The 18,021-nt window shown below is 42.7% G+C and overlaps 1 long non-coding RNA gene across 1 annotated transcript in view; it reads left to right on the top strand.

Annotated features, from left to right (window-relative positions):
* The window catches only part of LOC135220778 (uncharacterized), a 68,232-nt gene continuing 50,211 nt past the window's right edge, over nt 1-18,021 (top strand). The window contains exon 1 of the long non-coding RNA XR_010315796.1: nt 1-208. This is a non-coding gene — a long non-coding RNA (uncharacterized LOC135220778). The remainder of the gene's footprint in view (nt 209-18,021) is intronic.

Genomic DNA, 18,021 nt, shown 5'->3' with positions numbered 1-18,021 from the left:
TACTGTCATTAGCATACCCAGTTATATCTGAGTTTTGAAAACAATACTAAAAATACATTCTACCAAGGTGGACGAGTTACTTCCCGCTCCACTGGGTAGAAGTAAACAATCACAACAACTGCTGCCTCAGATTCATGCACATGAATGATGATTTGCTTGTCATGGATTTCGTCATGTATTTTTAGTAGATAAAGTCCCCAAAATTGTGGTAAGATACGTTAATTTGCTTATAATACGTCTTTTTGTACTTTTTTGATATAGCCAGTGGTAGGCCTCCAAGGCATTAGCCTAAAAGTGTTTTTCTTTTGTTTAAGTTATACTCAATAGAATGGCTCATGGTTTATAATAAAGTAACTACAAAGAGGATGGAATGTTATTGATACCCAATTTGAGAATCAACACAGAACGGGGCTATAATCAACAAATACCTAAATACAGAGCCACGTAGTAACCACAACAAGCACAGGCATACCCTTACTTACTTCGGTCCTGGTCCTGACACTTCTGCTCTCTTTCATACACCTACCTAGCTCGTAATCCTAAACTATCTCTAAAATGTCATTTCAAGTTAACCTCTCTTTTTCTCCTTATGTTTTAGATTTATAAACTTGTATACACTCTCAGGCACAATCTCTAACAACTTTCTCACTAACTCCTTACACTCATTTATTCCCTCGTCCCCAACTTTTTCCTAGCTAATGTCTCTAACCGGCATAGTACATACATAGTAAGTTACTCACCAACATTCATTCTCATCTCCTCAAAATCATTCTTCCTCCTATACTTAACACTACTCTTTGCCCTCCTAGCCTGTTCCATGATCCTAATTTCAACACTTTCATATGACACATCTCCCTACACTCAGCATTATCCCATACAAGTTTAACAAATACCCAATCAAAAAAATCTCTTAACTCCCTAACCCAAACTCGCTTATTTTTCCCATTGTTCCCATACTTTGCTAACACAATACTTCTCATATTCTTTGAAAAAGTTCCCTATCTTCTATATTCCTCATACCTTGCATATCAGGGTACCTCTCTCATATACACAGCCTTATGTAATTCTTGCTCACTTTTACTCTCAATTCCACTACTTCCCTCCTGATTCCTCTTAAACTCTTGTGATTACAATGAATCCACTTCCATAATGACATCCATACGCTTAGCCACACCCTTCTTCTTGCCTACTTGTTCCCACTTACCACTATCAAAATCACTCTCATCCTGTTCCTTACTCTCAGCCCTTTCCCCAACATCTTCAGTCCTTGTCTCATCCTGTCCGTCATCCTTACTAACCTTCTTTTCCTTAGTTGTCTTCTTTTTCTCAGCCCCCTTTTTATCCTCATCTTCAGTCCTATCTTTGTCGTGTGTCTTTCCTTTCTTGTCCTCACTTATCATAACCAAATCACCCTCATCACTCGTACTCTCTTTCACTTTCTTCACCACTCCTGGCCCATCACAAGGCCTGGGAAGCCTACCTCCACCAGCTCCCTCTCCAATAAGACCCTTCATCATCTCTTCCACAGCATTCATCATCAATCCCAACTTCTCAACCATCTGCTGTTTGGCCTCTTTCACTTCTTCTTTTTTTCCCTCTTCTGCATTCCTCATCATCCCTCTCAACTCTTCCAACTCCATCTTTGCTTCTCACACTCATCCAGGGTTGCCACGAAGTTCCCACAGTCACCGAGAAACTTCCTCCGCACTGGGGAGGCGTAGTGTTAATTACCCAGCAATGTTATTTTGCTACACTAACTAGACGAAATAGTCACCCTAGTTATATTATATTAACCGTATCTTTACCAGTATATGAGTTGGGTTTACTAATTAAACCTTTTTAGAGTTAGATTTTCCCCTTTCCAAAATTCAGTTGCTTCATATCTTTTGAAGCATTGCGTAACTTTAATGATAGTAAAATTTAGAATTGAACGAGATACGAGGACAGTGTTCAGTCTTGAAGCTGATTATTATATTCGTATATAATATATATATATATTATATATATTATAATATATATATATATTATATATATATATATATATATATATATATAATATCTATATATCACTTATAATATATATATATATATATTATATTATATATATCCTACTATATATATATATATATCTATATATATATCATATATAACTATATATATATTAATTATATATATATATATAATTATATATAAATTACTATATATTATTATATAGTATATATATATATAATTACTATTTATAATTTTACCGGTTGATAGTTATGATAGTTATATATGATTTGATACATAAATTAGGCTACAAAGTGAACACGGGCAAGTAAATTTATTCATAAAGTTTTCTGCAAAAAGTGGGGAGTTACAAAAAAACTGCACTGAAATGTATTTCTTTACTAAAAACGGTTGCTTTTCATTCATTTCTTTGCGTTCCCCACAGAGTAAGTTGACAAGCTCCATAAATCCTTCGATATTCATAAGTAGTTTATTCTTTCTTTTCTTTATTAAGCCACATTTGTCACTTTAGGTAATATGCTGTATGTTAAATCAAAACGTTTGCTGAAGCAATAATGATAATAAACAACCTAATATATAACATAGGTCTAGGCTTAAAATCAATGTCATAAGCATAGTAAACTGACAAAAACGACATGAAACATGTAGGTCTATATGCCACCTTTTATCATCCGAATATTTTGAAATGAGATGTTTCTCCAAGAGAATGGACAGCATATTGTGCATGATTTATGGTATACATGTGGCAATCCTATAAGCCAAACGAATGCCCTATTCATGGCTATGAGTTTTAAAAAATTGGAAAAGAGCACATCATAATTGGTCCTTTTTTAACAATCAGCTACATTAATATAAAGAAAATCCACGAGTATAATACACCACTTCCTAGTATACTGATATCGAAACTTATTCGGTTATAATCGCAATTGCCTAATACATATTTGCAGATGTTTTCTCAAAAAAAAAATAAATAAATAAATAACTGAAAACTCATTAAACATGACTATACTTTACAATAATGTAAGTCAGTCTTCACCCCAAGATTAATTCACAAATAGACCAAATTTTATTAACCTATATATATATATAATATATATATATATATATATATATAGATATTTAATAGATACATATATATATATATATCATTTCTGGGCTCAGCTCGTGTCGGCCTATGAAATAGTCTCCTTAAGTTCAGTTATTTCTAGGTAAAATTAACCTAAGAAATTACCAGAGAAAAAAATAAAAATCAAGAAAATGTCAGTAAAACTGACTCGCTCACTCTATAAAAGAAGTGTCAGTATGGAAATAGGGGCGAGTGGGATCACTACACGAGTCATTTACCATTTAGACCTTCCAACATAAAACCCCCACCTGAGAGAGCTGATACTAAAGGGTGATGCGACCGCTACTACTACTACTACCGACGCCACACAGACAGCAGCGCCCCTAGCGGTCATCCTTAATCTTTAGCTCTACAACGCTAGGTGCTTCTTTTTCACTTGTGTTGTTTTTCGCTGGATTTTTCTCTATCTACGATGGAACGTGCTGCAATCGCTTCGGCTAAGTTAAGTGCCTCATAAGTAGTAATTTTTGGTATTCCAGTCTTCCAGGGACCAGTATTTTCCTTTTTATAGGTCATATACGGTCTCCCGGTTGACTCGTGGTGGCCTTGTGCCGCCTCGTGTTGTTAAGATTTCCCGGTCTCCCATACTGGGACATCTTATGCTTATGGGCTTTTTGTATTTACGTTCATCGTTTTATTACATCGATTTTATAGTTAGGACACAGCCCTTTTACCCTTTTTTCTCTTAGTTTGGTATTTAGGGCTATACTGTGTTTTTCTGGCCCAGCATCCCAGCTCTTGCTCTTCATCGGCTACTGCTGGCTCCGAGTAGTCGACTGTTCTTCGGATCAGTTCGCCTCCTCCTGGGCTTCTTTTCTTTTACTAAAAAGTGTCTCATTCTTTCTTTTACGATGTATTATTTATTATCAGTGTTATTTAGGGTGCTAGGCTAGCCTAGGTGCTTTGTGCCATGTGTTGGTACAGGCTGGTTCACGTGGCCCCTCTGTGGTTGTGTTGCTATCGCGGCCTAGGCCACCTACGTTCATGTGTCCCTTAGCACCTTACCCTCCCCCTTCCCTCCCTACCATGTGATAGGGAGGGGTCTGGTGGATCTCCTTGGTTGTCACGACAACCACCGTAGCCTACCTCCCTCTCCCTCCGAGGGGGGGGGCCAGGAGTTCCGTACCAGCTGGGGCCTAGGACGACCACTTGTCTCGGGTACCGGGTTACCAAGCGGGTAGTAGTAATAGGGAGGGACGAGGGAGGGGGGGGGGGTTAGGCCACCCCCCCCCTCTCTCTCGTCCGCCGTGTTCACGCCGGGATTCCCCCCCCCCCCCCCTATTTTCCCCAATCCCAACCCGTTCCCCTACCAATAACGACGGAGCCCCCGCTGAAGCCGGGAAGCCCCTTCGGTTATAGGTCCACCTGGCTCCACCAGTGGGCGGGATGGGAATTTACTAGTGGTCTGTTTGCTTGCCTACTATATCCTGATTTTCGCTACCGGAGGAGAGCTCGCTCCTTACCCGGGCACTCCTCTAGTAAACGAAAAGTGTTATACCTCATTCTATATGGATATACCCTTACTGATACGATGACTTTTAGTTTTAATTTTATGCACTATCTCCGTCGTGGTTTCATGGCTCCTCACCACTCCTGGTTGGAACCTTTTTCCTGTCTCCGGCGTAAGCCTCAGACCCCCACCAACCGCCTAGTTAACCACACGTATTACGGCGGGGCTCTAGTTTAATCTAACTTACATGCTCCGGCATGCAGCGGAGTCTATGTTAGGCTGTAAGTGTGCACTCTGATACTCATGTATCTCTCCACTTACAGGCTACCAACTGCCAGGTTCCAGGTTGCAACGCTACGTTGTACGACCCCTGCGCCCATGAAGAGTGTAGGACCCACGCCCCGTGTGCCACCAACCACAACGGGATGATCGTTTGGCACCCTGAGGCATGCACCATCTGCTATGACCTCGTGAGTCAGCTTTTGGGTGGGGTAAGTTAACTCCTGGACTTTTTTCTTCTCAATCATTAACCCTTAGTTTTAAGCTTCTTTAACCGTATCTCCGCCGCTAGAAGCTTCATATTGCCTTCTCTTACAGGCTGCCGCCGTGAAGGAAGTCGCTCTGGCAACCCTGAAGGCTTGGGTGGGCGGCTTCGGGAAGAACGCCGCCAAGGGCCAGCCTTATATGCTAGACAAGAAGCTGGCCGTCCAGATCTTCCCCGGAGGCAAGGCGACGGGGTATGTGGACCCCATCTCGGCAGCCCCACTCATAGCTTCCATTCAGCAGGAGGTGCAGCAGGCGTTTGGGTCCGTCTCGACGCAGGAGCCGGTCCCAGATGTGGCCAACCTGGACCTTAATCTCGAGCCTATGGCGGTAGGTGCGGAGGATTTGTTGGTTGAGGTAGGTGTGTCGGGCGCTCAAGGTCTACCCTTGGGCGCTCCTGGATCTTCTTCCCCTGTTCCTTCTTCTTCTTCCTTCCAAGGCTTCACGGGATCTGAGATCCCTACTCGTTCTCCCGCTCTCTCTGTACCCCCGAAGGTGAAGGGACAGAGAGAACAGAAGACCCTACATAAGAAGACTTCTAAGAAGTCGTCGTCTTCTTCGGCTAGGAAGTCTACGACATCCTACGCCGATGCGGTGAAAACGAAGCCTAGCTCTTCCTATTCAAAGAGCTCAAGAAGCAAGGCTTCTAAGGAGAAGGCTCGCGCTTCGGCCGAGCCAATGCCTTCTCCGGCATCTACCGGATCTACTCCGGTAACTCCTGTTGGGGTGGCGGGACCTAGCTCTTTTGATCCCACCACTTTCTCAGCAGTAGTGATGCAACAAGTGGGAGAGATGGTTGGATCTCTTGGTACCAAGTTTGAGCAAATGTTTGCCCAGCTGTCCAGTACGATCAACCAATCTGGTCAGTCCATACAAGACCTCTCTAACCAAGTTAGAGAGCATGACGACCGCTTTGCTGGCCTCAATCAGGCCCCTCAGACAAGCTCCCCTGTAGCAGGTACTGGTCTCCTACAGCTACCTCCTTATGAATCCCTACCAGCCTTCTCTATGGATAACCCCTGGAGAGTGGCAGCTTATGCCCCCTTCAAGGGTGGCATGATTTCGATCCCGGAGTGTGGAACAAGAAGGATTGAGGACTTCGAGTTCTATCCTCCCGGACTGACTCAGCCTTTCATAGGGTATGCTAGGCTAACGGTAACTGCTCTCAATAGAGAGGATAAGATCTCTAGAGAGACTGTGCTATATAGTAGGGATCATGCACAGAGGGAATGGGTTCACTGCCTGGAGGATTGGAATTGTACCAATACCAAACTCCAGGCATTCAAGAGCCCCTTCACTATCGTTCGATACGGAGGAGGAGGCTTCTTCCTTCCGTTTCGCTACTAAGGTGGGAGTTAGAAGCGACTCTACAGGCAGTCCTGAAAGATGAGCCCATGCCACAGTTGAGAGAAGCGGAATCAACATCTCCGCTCTTGCCACTTTCTCAGTAAGTAAGCTGAAGCCAGACTGCGCAATGGATCAGTTTGGCGAGAAGCTCCCGAGACTGCCTGATAGCCTTATTCAGGCAGAATTCGATGCCCGTACAAGATTTGGGAGGTCTCTTAACTCCCTTATCATTACGGAGATGGCTGCCCTGTCCTATGCTACGGAACCGCTGTTTAAAATTCTGGCTAAATCCCAGCTCCAGATGGTTCAAGCCGATGCCTTTGACTTCTTCTTAGCCAGAAGGAACTGCCGAAAGCATGTCTTGCAGGAGGCAACCATTAGGCATGAGCCTAATAGACTCCTAGCTTCCAGCATGTGGGGTGCGGACCTCTTCCCAGAAGCCTCTGTGAATGAGGTGCATCACGAGGCTGCTTGGCTTAACCAGAGCCTTAGAGCCAGATGGGGCATCTCTTCCAAGAGGAAGCAAGAGAGCGCCCCTGCTGCTGGTAAGAAGTTAAAGAAAACGGGTAGGAGATTCCAACCCTATCAAAAACAGCAGCAACAACAACATTCGGTTCAGGCCATCCAGTTACACAACAGGGACAGCCGTCAACCTCAAAGCAGACACAGCCCATTCTCCTGTTGTCTCCTCAAAATCAACCTTCGACCTCATACACCGTCTCACCAGCCTTCAATTCGATGTATGAAAGCCAGGCCTACTCAACCTTCAACAGGTTTTCTAGGGGGAGCAGAGCGAGAGGTCACTTTCGCCAACGTGGCACAGGAAGAGCTGCAAGAGGCAAGCACTTCAGAGGAGGGCGCGGAGGTCAACCCGCTCAACAACAGTGAGGCTCCCCAGGTAGGAGGGAGGCTGTTCCTCTTCCGTCACAGGTGGGGGTTCAGCAAATGGGCACAGAGCATCGTGTCCAAAGGATTGGGTTGGAGTTGGATCAAAGATCCTCCCCCAAACAAATCATTCTATCAAATACCATCAAAGGAGTTGACAGATTATGCGGAGGAACTCCTTCAGAAAGGAGCTATTGCGAGAGTCAAGCATCTAAAATTTCAAGGTCGCTTGTTCAGCATGCCAAAGAAAGGCTCAACAAAAAGAAGGGTAATCTTAGACTTGTCAAAGCTAAACTCTTTCATTCGTTGCGACAAGTTCAAAATGCTCACCATCTCGCAGGTACGGACCTTACTTCCCCGTGGGGCCGTCACAACCTCTATCGATCTTACAGACGCATACTATCATATCCCTATAGCCAGACACTTCCGTCCATTCCTAGGCTTCAAACTAGGAAATCAGAAGTTCTCATTCAAAGTGATGCCCTTCGGTCTGAATGTAGCCCCCAGGGTATTCACGAAAATAGCAGAAGTGGTAGTTCAACAGTTGAGAACACAAGGGATAATGGTAGCAGCGTACCTCGACGATTGGTTGATCTGGGCACCAACGGTCGAGGAATGCCTCAAAGCCACGAAGAAGGTAGTACAATTTCTGGAACATCTGGGGTTCCAGATAAACAAAACGAAATCCAGACTCACTCCGGAGTCTCGTTTTCAGTGGCTAGGAATCCAATGGGATTTATCCTCCCACAATCTGTCAATTCCAGTGGTCAAAAGGAAAGAAATAGCACAGTCTGTGAGGCAATTTCTCAAAAGCAAACAAACGTCAAGGAGAAACCAGGAAAGAATCCTAGGTTCTCTTCAGTTTGCCTCAGTGACAGACATCCTCCTGAAAGCAAGACTGAAAGATATAAATCGAGTTTGGCGATCAAGAGCAAACGTCAAATCTCGGGACAAGTTGTCAGTAATTCCACAGATCCTTCGCAATCAGCTCCGTCCATGGACAAAAGTGAAGAATCTTGCCAAATGGTACCCCTTCAATATCCCCTTCCGGTGTTAACTATTCACACGGATGCCTCCCTGTCCGGTTGGGGGGGGATATTCTCAATTCAAGCAAGTTCAGGGGACTTGGTCCGTTCAATTCCGCCAGCTCCACATAAACGTTCTGGAAGCAATGGCAGTATTTCTTACCCTGAAGAGACTCCTTCTCCCAAAGAAGTCTCATCTAAGACTAGTTTTGGACAGTGCAGTGGTGGTACATTGCATCAACAGAGGAGGGTCCAAATCCAAACACGTGAATCATGTCATGATAGCCATCTTTGCTCTAGCAGACAAGCACAGATGGCATCTATCTGCCACCCACTTGGCAGGGGTAAGAAAATGATGATAGGACGCACTGTCCCACGGTCAGTCCCTCTGGAGTCAGAATGGTCCCTAGACGACAGGTCATTCCAGTGGATATGCCAGAGAGTCCCAGGTCTCCAAGTAGATCTCTTCGCCTCACAAGCGAACCACAAGCTCCCTTGCTGTGGCCCCCAACCTGGACCCTCTGGCTTATGCCACGGACGCCCTGTCGTTGGACTGGAATCAATGGAAGAAAATCTACGTATTTCCTCCAGTTAATCTTCTTTTGAAAGTTTTGAGCAAGCTGAGGACTTTCAAGGGACTAGTAGCTCTGATTGCTCCAGATTGGCCAAAAAGCAACTGGTATCCTCTGCTTCTGGAATTGGGTCTCCGACCTCAACGGATTCCCAATCCCAAGCTGTCGCAATCAGTACAAATGAGGACTGTGTTCGCTTCCTCAGGAATTCTTCAGACCCTAACTTTATGGACTTCATGAAGTTTGCGGCTAAAAAAGATGCTAACATTGATCCACAAAACATCCTCTTTCTAGAATCAGATAAAAGAGAGTCAACTATTAGACAATATGACTCAGCTGTTAAAAAATTAGCATCCTTCCTGAAAGAATCAAACACTACAACCATGACAGTTAACTTAGCTATATCCTTTTTCAGATCCTTGTTTGAAAAAGGCTTAGCAGCTAGCACCATTACTACTAATAAATCGGCTTTGAAGAAAATCTTTCAGTTGGGTTTCCAAATAGACTTAACAGAATCTTACTTTACGTCTATTCCCAAAGCCTGTGCTAGACTTAGACCTTCTCAAAGGCCTACTTCAGTTTCATGGTTCTTAAATGATGTCCTCAAACTAGCCTCAGATACTGACAACTCGTCTTGCACATTCATAATGCTACTTAGAAAGACGTTATCTTTGTTAAGCCTGGCTTCAGGAGCCAGAATTTCAGAACTGTCGGCTCTATCCAGAGATGCGGGTCATGTAGAATTTCTCCCCTCAGGAGAAGTTCTACTTTCTCTGGATCGCAGCTTTTTAGCTAAAAATGAGGATCCCCTTGCAAGGTGGGCCCCTTGGAAAGTCATCCCACTTCCGCAAGATCCTTCTCTTGCAGTATCAATTTTAAGAGCCTTTCTATCTCGTACATCCTCTAGATCCTCAGGTCCTCTCTTTTAATGAGAGAAAAAGGTGGCACTTTATCAGTGAAAGGAATCAGACAAACAGATCCTTTACTTCATTAAACAAGCCAACCCTGAATCATTTCCAAAAGCACATGATATCAGGGGAGTAGCCACCCCAATTAATTATTTCCAACATATGAATTTTGAGGATCTTAAAAAGTATACTGGATGGAAATCACCGACAGTCTTTAAACGTCATTACCTGAAGTCCTTGGAATCTTTAAAATTTTCAGCAGTAGCAGCGGGAAACATTGTTTCTCCTGATACTGCACAGTAGTTGTAGTATAGATCCAGGTCTCCTTTCTACCTACCTCCTCCAACATGCCTCACCCTATTGCCATGCTTCTCGGGATACTCTAGCCTTAGCCGCTAGAATCGTATTGGTGGAATGCCCCTTATTTTTTTTGCTAGGGACATCCACATTGTGTACATATAATGTACTTCAGTGTTTCTACCCTTATTTTTATGCTAGGGTAGAACACAATGAGTTTGTATATTTTGTAAATATTTAAATTAAGTGAATCATTCTATATTGTTCTATTTGCCATTACACTATTATGTATCACCATGTCTAGTATAAGCTAATTTTAAGTACTTTATATTAATTTGCTATGTTTACCCTGCCATTGTTTAGTATAAGCTAGCTTTAAGTACTTTTGTTAGTGTACTGTAATGTGTCTTGATTCACTTATATTATATTACTTTTTTACTATTGGGTTTCATTTGTCCTTTATTCCATCTTGTCTGTTTCTCTGGTACTATTTCATAGGCCGACACGAGCTGAGCCCAGAAAAGGGATTTTGACGTAGGAAAAATCTATTTCTGGGTGATTGGCTCGTGTCGCCATATGAAACCCACCCTTTTTCTTTTTACCCACCCTACAGGACAAGATGTTCATAGATTAAGGATGACCGCTAGGGGCGCTGCTGTCCGCGTGGCGCCGGTAGTAGTAGTAGTAGCGGTCGCATCACCCTTTAGTATCAGCTCTCTCAGGTGGGGGTTTTATGTTGGAAGGTCTAAATGGTAAATGACTCGTGGTAGTGATCCCACTCACCCCTATTTTCCATACCGACACTTCTTTTATAGAGTGAGCGAGTCAGTTTTACTGACATTTTCTTGATTTATTTTTTCTTGGATAATTTAGGTTAATTTTCACTCAGAAAATAATGAACTTAAGGCATATTTCATAGGGCGACACACGAGCCAATCACCCAGAAATAGAAATTTTTCCTACGTCAAAAATACCCTTAATTATTTTAAAAAAATTATTTTATATTAATAGAAAAAAAAAAAATAAAAAAATTTTTATTTTTAATATAAATTATAAATATTATTATATATAATTATATATTATATATATATATATCATATATAAATATAATCTAATAAATATATATTTTTTAAAATATAATATTTTTTAAAATTATTTTATACATTTAACATTTAATTTTTATATATATATATATATATATATATAATATAATATATTATATATAATATATATATATATATATAAAATACGACATCATCTGCTGTTCAAAATCGAGACTAGTGAAAATGGTTAATTTTTCAATAATATTAGTATTTTAAAAAATACTATGTAATTTTAATCATTTTTTATTGATGGAAAAAAGTTTTAAAAGCATAAATATATATATGCGGACCTACAGCGCCGCATACGTGAGGAGTGCAGACCCCAGCTCTGCATTCAATGACTCCCCCTCGAATCTTCTCCGCACTTTTGGTCGTTTCTCCGCGCTTTGGCAACACTGCACTCATCCTCAACTTCTCATTCTCCACTTCCACTTCCTTTTTAGCTTCCCTTGCCAACCAATCCTCCCTAAGTCTCCTAATCTCATCCAACCCTTTCATACCTCTTGAGCAGTCATACCAATCTCGCTGTCCCAGTCGTCCTGTTACAGCCACACCAGCAGTCCCTGTTCGGGCAGCAAAAATGTCTGGCAGGATCACAAGCTAAAAAAAATAGCAAGCAAGACCTCCCCACAAATTTCCCCCAGCCACACTTTCCCCTATATGTTACATTAATTATCAACAGGACATTTGGTTCAGCAAGGCAAAAAACACAATTCGCAAACACATTTACTGACCAGAAAAACTTGCATTCAATCAGAGCAATAAGCCGTGCTTTCAACGTGGTATGGCCGTTGAGAAAAACTCCAGGAACAGCCAAAAATGCAACAAGTCACCAACAAACCACTCGTCCAACACACACACAAAAACACCGAACAAGCACCAAGACCACTACACACAAATTCACAATAAAAAAAAAAAGCACCAAAACTACACACCAACTCACAAACAAAAAAACACCAAATAAGCACCACAGAACTGAGTTACTGAGTACCCTCCCTGACTGACTGCTTCTCACTCTGACTGCCTTCACTGACTGACTGGTTCTGAGTTCTGAACTTCTGACTCTGACTGCCTTCACTGACAGTGACTCAAGGCTCCGCAACAGAGTGAGCCGACGAACCCAACCACCCGCCAACAAGTAATTCACTCATTAACTACCCATACACCATTCATGCTCTCTCTCAAAACGGAAAACCACAGACACAACCCTTCCCTATACTATCTAAACAACAACAAATAAACATAAAAGACGATATAGCAAATACAACAAACATCCAAACCCTTCCTATTGCCTCCAACAAACACAAAACAACCTAATGAGACAACAGCCAAAACAAACAGCCATTCTCACCTCTCTCTCTCTCTTACAAGCGACCCTTGAGAACGTTGTCAAATGTAACCACATCACTCCTCCATAATACCAGAAGGTGATGTCCTATGACAAAATACTCGGCACAGATATGTCGTAAATATCCTACTGTAAACCATTGTCAGAGTAATTGTACTGTAGACCAGGGAATAGTCATTGAGCTCCCCAAGAAGCATGCATCTTTAACAGAAGAAACGTCCTATAAGGTGATCCCTTATGACATACAATCAGTATACTACTCATCAGCGGAGTCATCCTATGATGATAGGACACACCCCCTTGGACTAAGGAACCAAACTGGTGGTGTTCCTGAGCAACATATCACAGAGCTAAGATGTATCTTAACTACTTCAGTAATAAGAACACCAGGATATGAGTTACATTACTGATCTGATTTCTAACACGAAAAGGTAGGTTAAGCTAGGAATCAAACCTAACCCCATCCCAAAATCGTGAAGAATGGGAAAAGCTTCTTGCAGAATCAAGAATTAAGAGAAACATCTGATAATTTGAAGAGTATGCCCAAAAAGTACATAAGCTCAAACCAGCTGGGCTAGGCTACGAACTCCAACAGTCTGGCTAGGTTAAGATGGAGAGATATGTTTGCGCAATCTAGGCTAGGCCTAGGACCCACCCGCCTAGGCTAGGATAAGACGATAAGGCAGATTCGTACTAGTTAGGCTAGACTAAGAAGTCAATGACTTAGGCTAGGCTAAGATAGGTAATAAAGCAGGTTCAACTAGCTAGCGTAGGCTAGGCTAAGCACTCAACCATTTGCTAGGCTAAGAACTAAATCACTTACGCTAGGTTAAGATAGCTTTGAACTATACTCGGTTTTTTTCCATCTGTCCATCCGCCTGTGGTGTTTTTGTATGGTAACACTGCGTCCTGGGCTTTAAATAGTTGCACTATGTGTAAGTTTTAGGTAAATAAAAGGATATCTGGGTGTACATTTGCAACTGAAAAGTGTTTTAATAATTTACTGTATGCGAATTACACCGTTAATATTCGAAATACGATATTGTTATTATTGTTGAATGTAAGCTGAATGTAACTATCTAAAGCCCGGGATGCAGTGTTACCATACGCAAATACCACAGGCGGATGGAGATGGAAAAAAACCGCGTATAGTTAGGTTAGGCTAAGAACTCAACCATTTGCTGGGCTAAGAACCCAACCACTAAGGCTAGGCTAAAATGGTTAAGGCATGTTTGACTAACTAAGCTAGGCCAGGCTAAGAACTCAACTACTTGAGCTAATCTGAATCAGAAAGGCCAACAGTTCCTTACCTTCCTTTGCCTAGAAGCCTTCTTGGTCTAGCCTCAAGTACCAAACCAGAGCGTACGTCTTAATCCCAATGCAGACCGGATGGCTTGATTGAATGAATCCATTGACTGGCATTGCACATATGTTCCAAATTACCATTGGGTAGGTCATCATCTCTTCCACCAGAACTATGCTCTCGAAAAATGGAATATGTAATATCCTGAATTCACCTTGAAAAGGAAAAAAACTGGAATGCAGCCGTGCCAAGAACCACGAATGTGGACGTGCTATGAACCACATACATGAACGTGAGATGAACCATGTCTACGGACGTGGGATGAATCACATATCCGGAGGTGTGATGAATCACATACATGGACATGTAATGGGTCAAGTACATGGTCGTGCAATGAACCACGTATGTGTGCTTGCAATGAACTACATACATGAACATGGGATGAACCATGTATGCGGATGTGGGATGAATCTCACACCTGTATATGTGATGAATGGGTCAAGTACATTGTTGTGCGATGAACCACGTACAGGGATGAGGGATGAGTGATGACACAAGTAAATAGTCAAGTGATGTAGAACAATCTACAAGTAAACATCAAGAAGAAAACCATCCTTGCCTATCACAGGCAGTCCCTGGTTATTGGTGGGGGTTCTGCTCCCGGGGGTGTGCCAATAAGCAAAAACCCCCATTAACCAAAACTCGGTGATTTATGGTTAATTGGTGCCATAAGCACCACCCTTATGGCACCGATAACCAGGGATTACCTGTAGTCTCTCGACTCTTCATTCTGGAAGAATTATGAAGAAAGTAGGACCTTGATCACATACACGGTCATGCTGTGTAGAACGATCCAAGTGAGAATATCAGGGAGACAAACACTTGCTAGAAGTCTCTCAACCTGTCAACCTGACTCTGGAAGATGAATGGCGAGAATAAGATCTTCATCACGTACATGGACGTTCGACAAATCACGAACACAGCCTTGATATGTAGAACCATCCAAGTGAGAGTGTCAGGGAGAAGATCACTCTATGCCTAGAAGTCTCCCAAACCCTGACTCCAGAAGACAAATGGCAATAGTAGGAACTCCATCATGTACACAGATGTGTGACAAAACATATATGCGGCTGTGATCACCTTCACCGCCAAATCGGAGCCATCCCATCATGTGACGAACTCGAACAAGCCAAGACGATGAAGAACCAGCCTGAGAACTCTGATGTGAGGGAAGATCAACACAGACTGGAACAAGTCCACGTACTTGAAAGGGGGAGTCAGGTCCGTGCTGGGAGGATGATGAAACACCTCTCTCACTCTTAGGAGGTGGGAGGGAGAGGAAAAGGTAATGGAGGCCTTATCCTACAATATATCTGCTTGAATCCCTGGGACACCTCCTACTAAACACAGTCTAGCCAATCTACCAGCTTTTGATAGAACACCTCTGATGGGTTGACAAATGACTGCGATGACGTCATGGACGAGGCTAGGAGTGACATCGCAGCAACAGGTGGTGGGAGGTGTCACAGGTGGAGAAGTGCTGCGAGTGACGTCACGGCATGCAGACTGGTAACCCAAGTCAAAGGTCTCAGTGACAGTGAAGAATCTTCTTTCGTCTCCTACAGCAACCAGAGGGCCTCCCCAGGACATGTACACCCGAAGAATACTGAAGAATTTACCAAGAAAATCCATCGCCGCAGGAAGTGGAAGAGAGATCATCGCCCCCTCACTTGAACTCAATGTCGTCAAACTATGCAGTCAAAAGAAGCCATGATGTCAAAGGCCCATTCATGACATCACACAGCAGATCACTCTTACAGAGAGAGAGAAAACATTGTGTGTAGTGCGGAAAAACAAAATAAAACCGTACTACAATTTTATTTCATATGAACCCCATAGGGAGATGATATCCACACATCAGAAAAGCTGTCTGTAAGGTTGGTATCCCCCATGACAATGCAGTATTGTCAGCGAGCGAGGAGCAGCTCTGAAGACAGCAAGGAACACGCCGCCGACAGCACTGACTGGGTTCCAGACTCACTCTCCACAGCACCAACGAGCTTACCAAAATTAGTGAAGTGGCATCTCTGTCAGAGGGAAGCGAAGCAGAGGGGCTCCCAAGTTCTGGGTGGAATGCCACCACTGCCTGACTTACAGGAGAGAAGCAGGGCTGAAAACTGAAGAGCCTGCAAAGGAAAAAATAACATGCTCTCTCCCTCAGGAAAGAATATTCTATCCTGTGAGAGCAAAAAGACTAGAACATTACCACGTTTCCAGAAAATGTGTAACTAGATCAAATCAAAGATACATAAAACATTGATGTCATAATACAAATGTTTTCAAGATATCTTCAATATAGCAAATGTAAAATACTAAAGAACAAAATTTTGTTGGTCTCTCTCTCCTTGAAGGAGCAATATCCCCTTGGGAGATGGCCCAGCATTACACATAACAGCCAATGACAAAGCAGAGGAAAAGGCATGAAGTGCATCTACTGCAATTTGCATCTGTCCCAAAGGAAGGTCAACATGGGAATCATGAAAGGCTGTCTAAAATCGTCCAAGGTGGTTAAAGAGAGACGTGCATCACAAGGTTCCAAGCCCAGTCAGTGACCAGCATCCACCTCGTATACTCACGAGATGCCAGATGACACATATTTCTTGCTTTACAATCTTTGATTGTTTTTTTTTACCAGTTTCCAGATGGCGCTAGAAGATTACCCTATTGTTAAGACCGGAGGTTTGTTCCGCATATGAACAATTTAAGATTAGGCTTTAGTTGAAGAGAAAGCTAACCATGACTTTTCTGCTACTGTTTTCTCAGGCACTGACTGCACTTACCTTCCAGCAGCACCAGATCCTTCCTCCAACCTCCACTAGTTTGGCTATATTGTTTTGCAACTAATAAGTATTTGTCCTCTTCTTATACTTCTAGACCTATGTTTTTCTGCCATCTATTCAACACCAAGTTGGGCTGGGCCTGATGCCAATGCAGGCTTCTCGTTACACATGCATGGTTTGTATCATTCTTTATCTTTTCCTTTTATCCACAAGCTGCATCTCACCTGGCTTATGGTAGCATCTGATTTGTAGGCTATCGGTTCCAACTCTGGAGAAGATGTGCAGTCCTTTTTCTTTAATACCCAGGATTTCAAATTATCTGATTCATGCCTTTTGGTCCCTCTGCAAACTACCTAGACCTGCCTTCGTCCCATGGGGGGGGGGGGGGGGGGGGGGGGGGGGGGGGGGGGGGGGGGGGGGGGGTTGTGTGCCATCGTGGGCACGTAGGCATTTACTTAAAGGTTCTGTGCACCATGCCTTCAACCCTTAGCTGTAACCTGTTTCGTTCCCACCCCCTCCTAATTGATTCATAGTGCAACTGTGAAGTTTTCCTCCTGTTACATCTTTCAACCCTCCTACTGTCAATTTCCGTTTCAGCACTGAATGACCTCATAGGTCACAGTATTTAATTCAATTACACCTGCTTTCGCAAACTTGGTCAAGGCAAGGTCTATGGCAATTTAGGATTTGCGAGGCCATGGCTTCTTCCTTTAAATCTATTCCTTTTCTCTTCTACATGTTTTGAATAACAGAAGAGCACATTCTTACCTTACAAGAGAATTGCCTTCAACACTTCAAAAAGGAAGAGGGTGGGGTCAGACAGAACGTCCTAGCTGTCTGCAGATGTAGTAGAGCATTGCAAAGGCATTTTCAGGGTTTTGGAGATGTGGCCTTCTGCTTATGTCTCTAGGTGTCTTCCCTCTCTTCCTTTCATGTCCTCTCTTGCAAAGCTAATTTTCCCTTCCACTTATCTCAATTGTTTTCATTCTCCAGTCCTTTTTTTATTTTTTTTAAACACCCCCCCACCATTTTATTCCATCCTACTTCTTTCCTGTGGTTAATTCTTAAATTTTTTCTCTTCAATTTTTTTCCCTTATGGGTGTTCTTTGTCACACTCCCAATTTACTCTTCTGTGCCTTTCTTCTCCTATCCTTATTCTATTACTTTTTCATTATACCTTTCCTTTCTCTTAGTCATTCTCATCTGACTATCGTTCATTCCTCTTCCTTTGATCATCCTCACTCTCCATCTTCCCTCATTTAAT

This window comes from Macrobrachium nipponense, chromosome 2, assembly GCF_015104395.2.
Source record: "Macrobrachium nipponense isolate FS-2020 chromosome 2, ASM1510439v2, whole genome shotgun sequence".
NCBI classification, from domain to species: Eukaryota; Metazoa; Arthropoda; class Malacostraca; order Decapoda; family Palaemonidae; genus Macrobrachium; species Macrobrachium nipponense.
The sequence above is the reverse complement of the archived record's forward strand: the minus strand, read 5'-3'. Positions and strand labels throughout refer to the sequence as shown.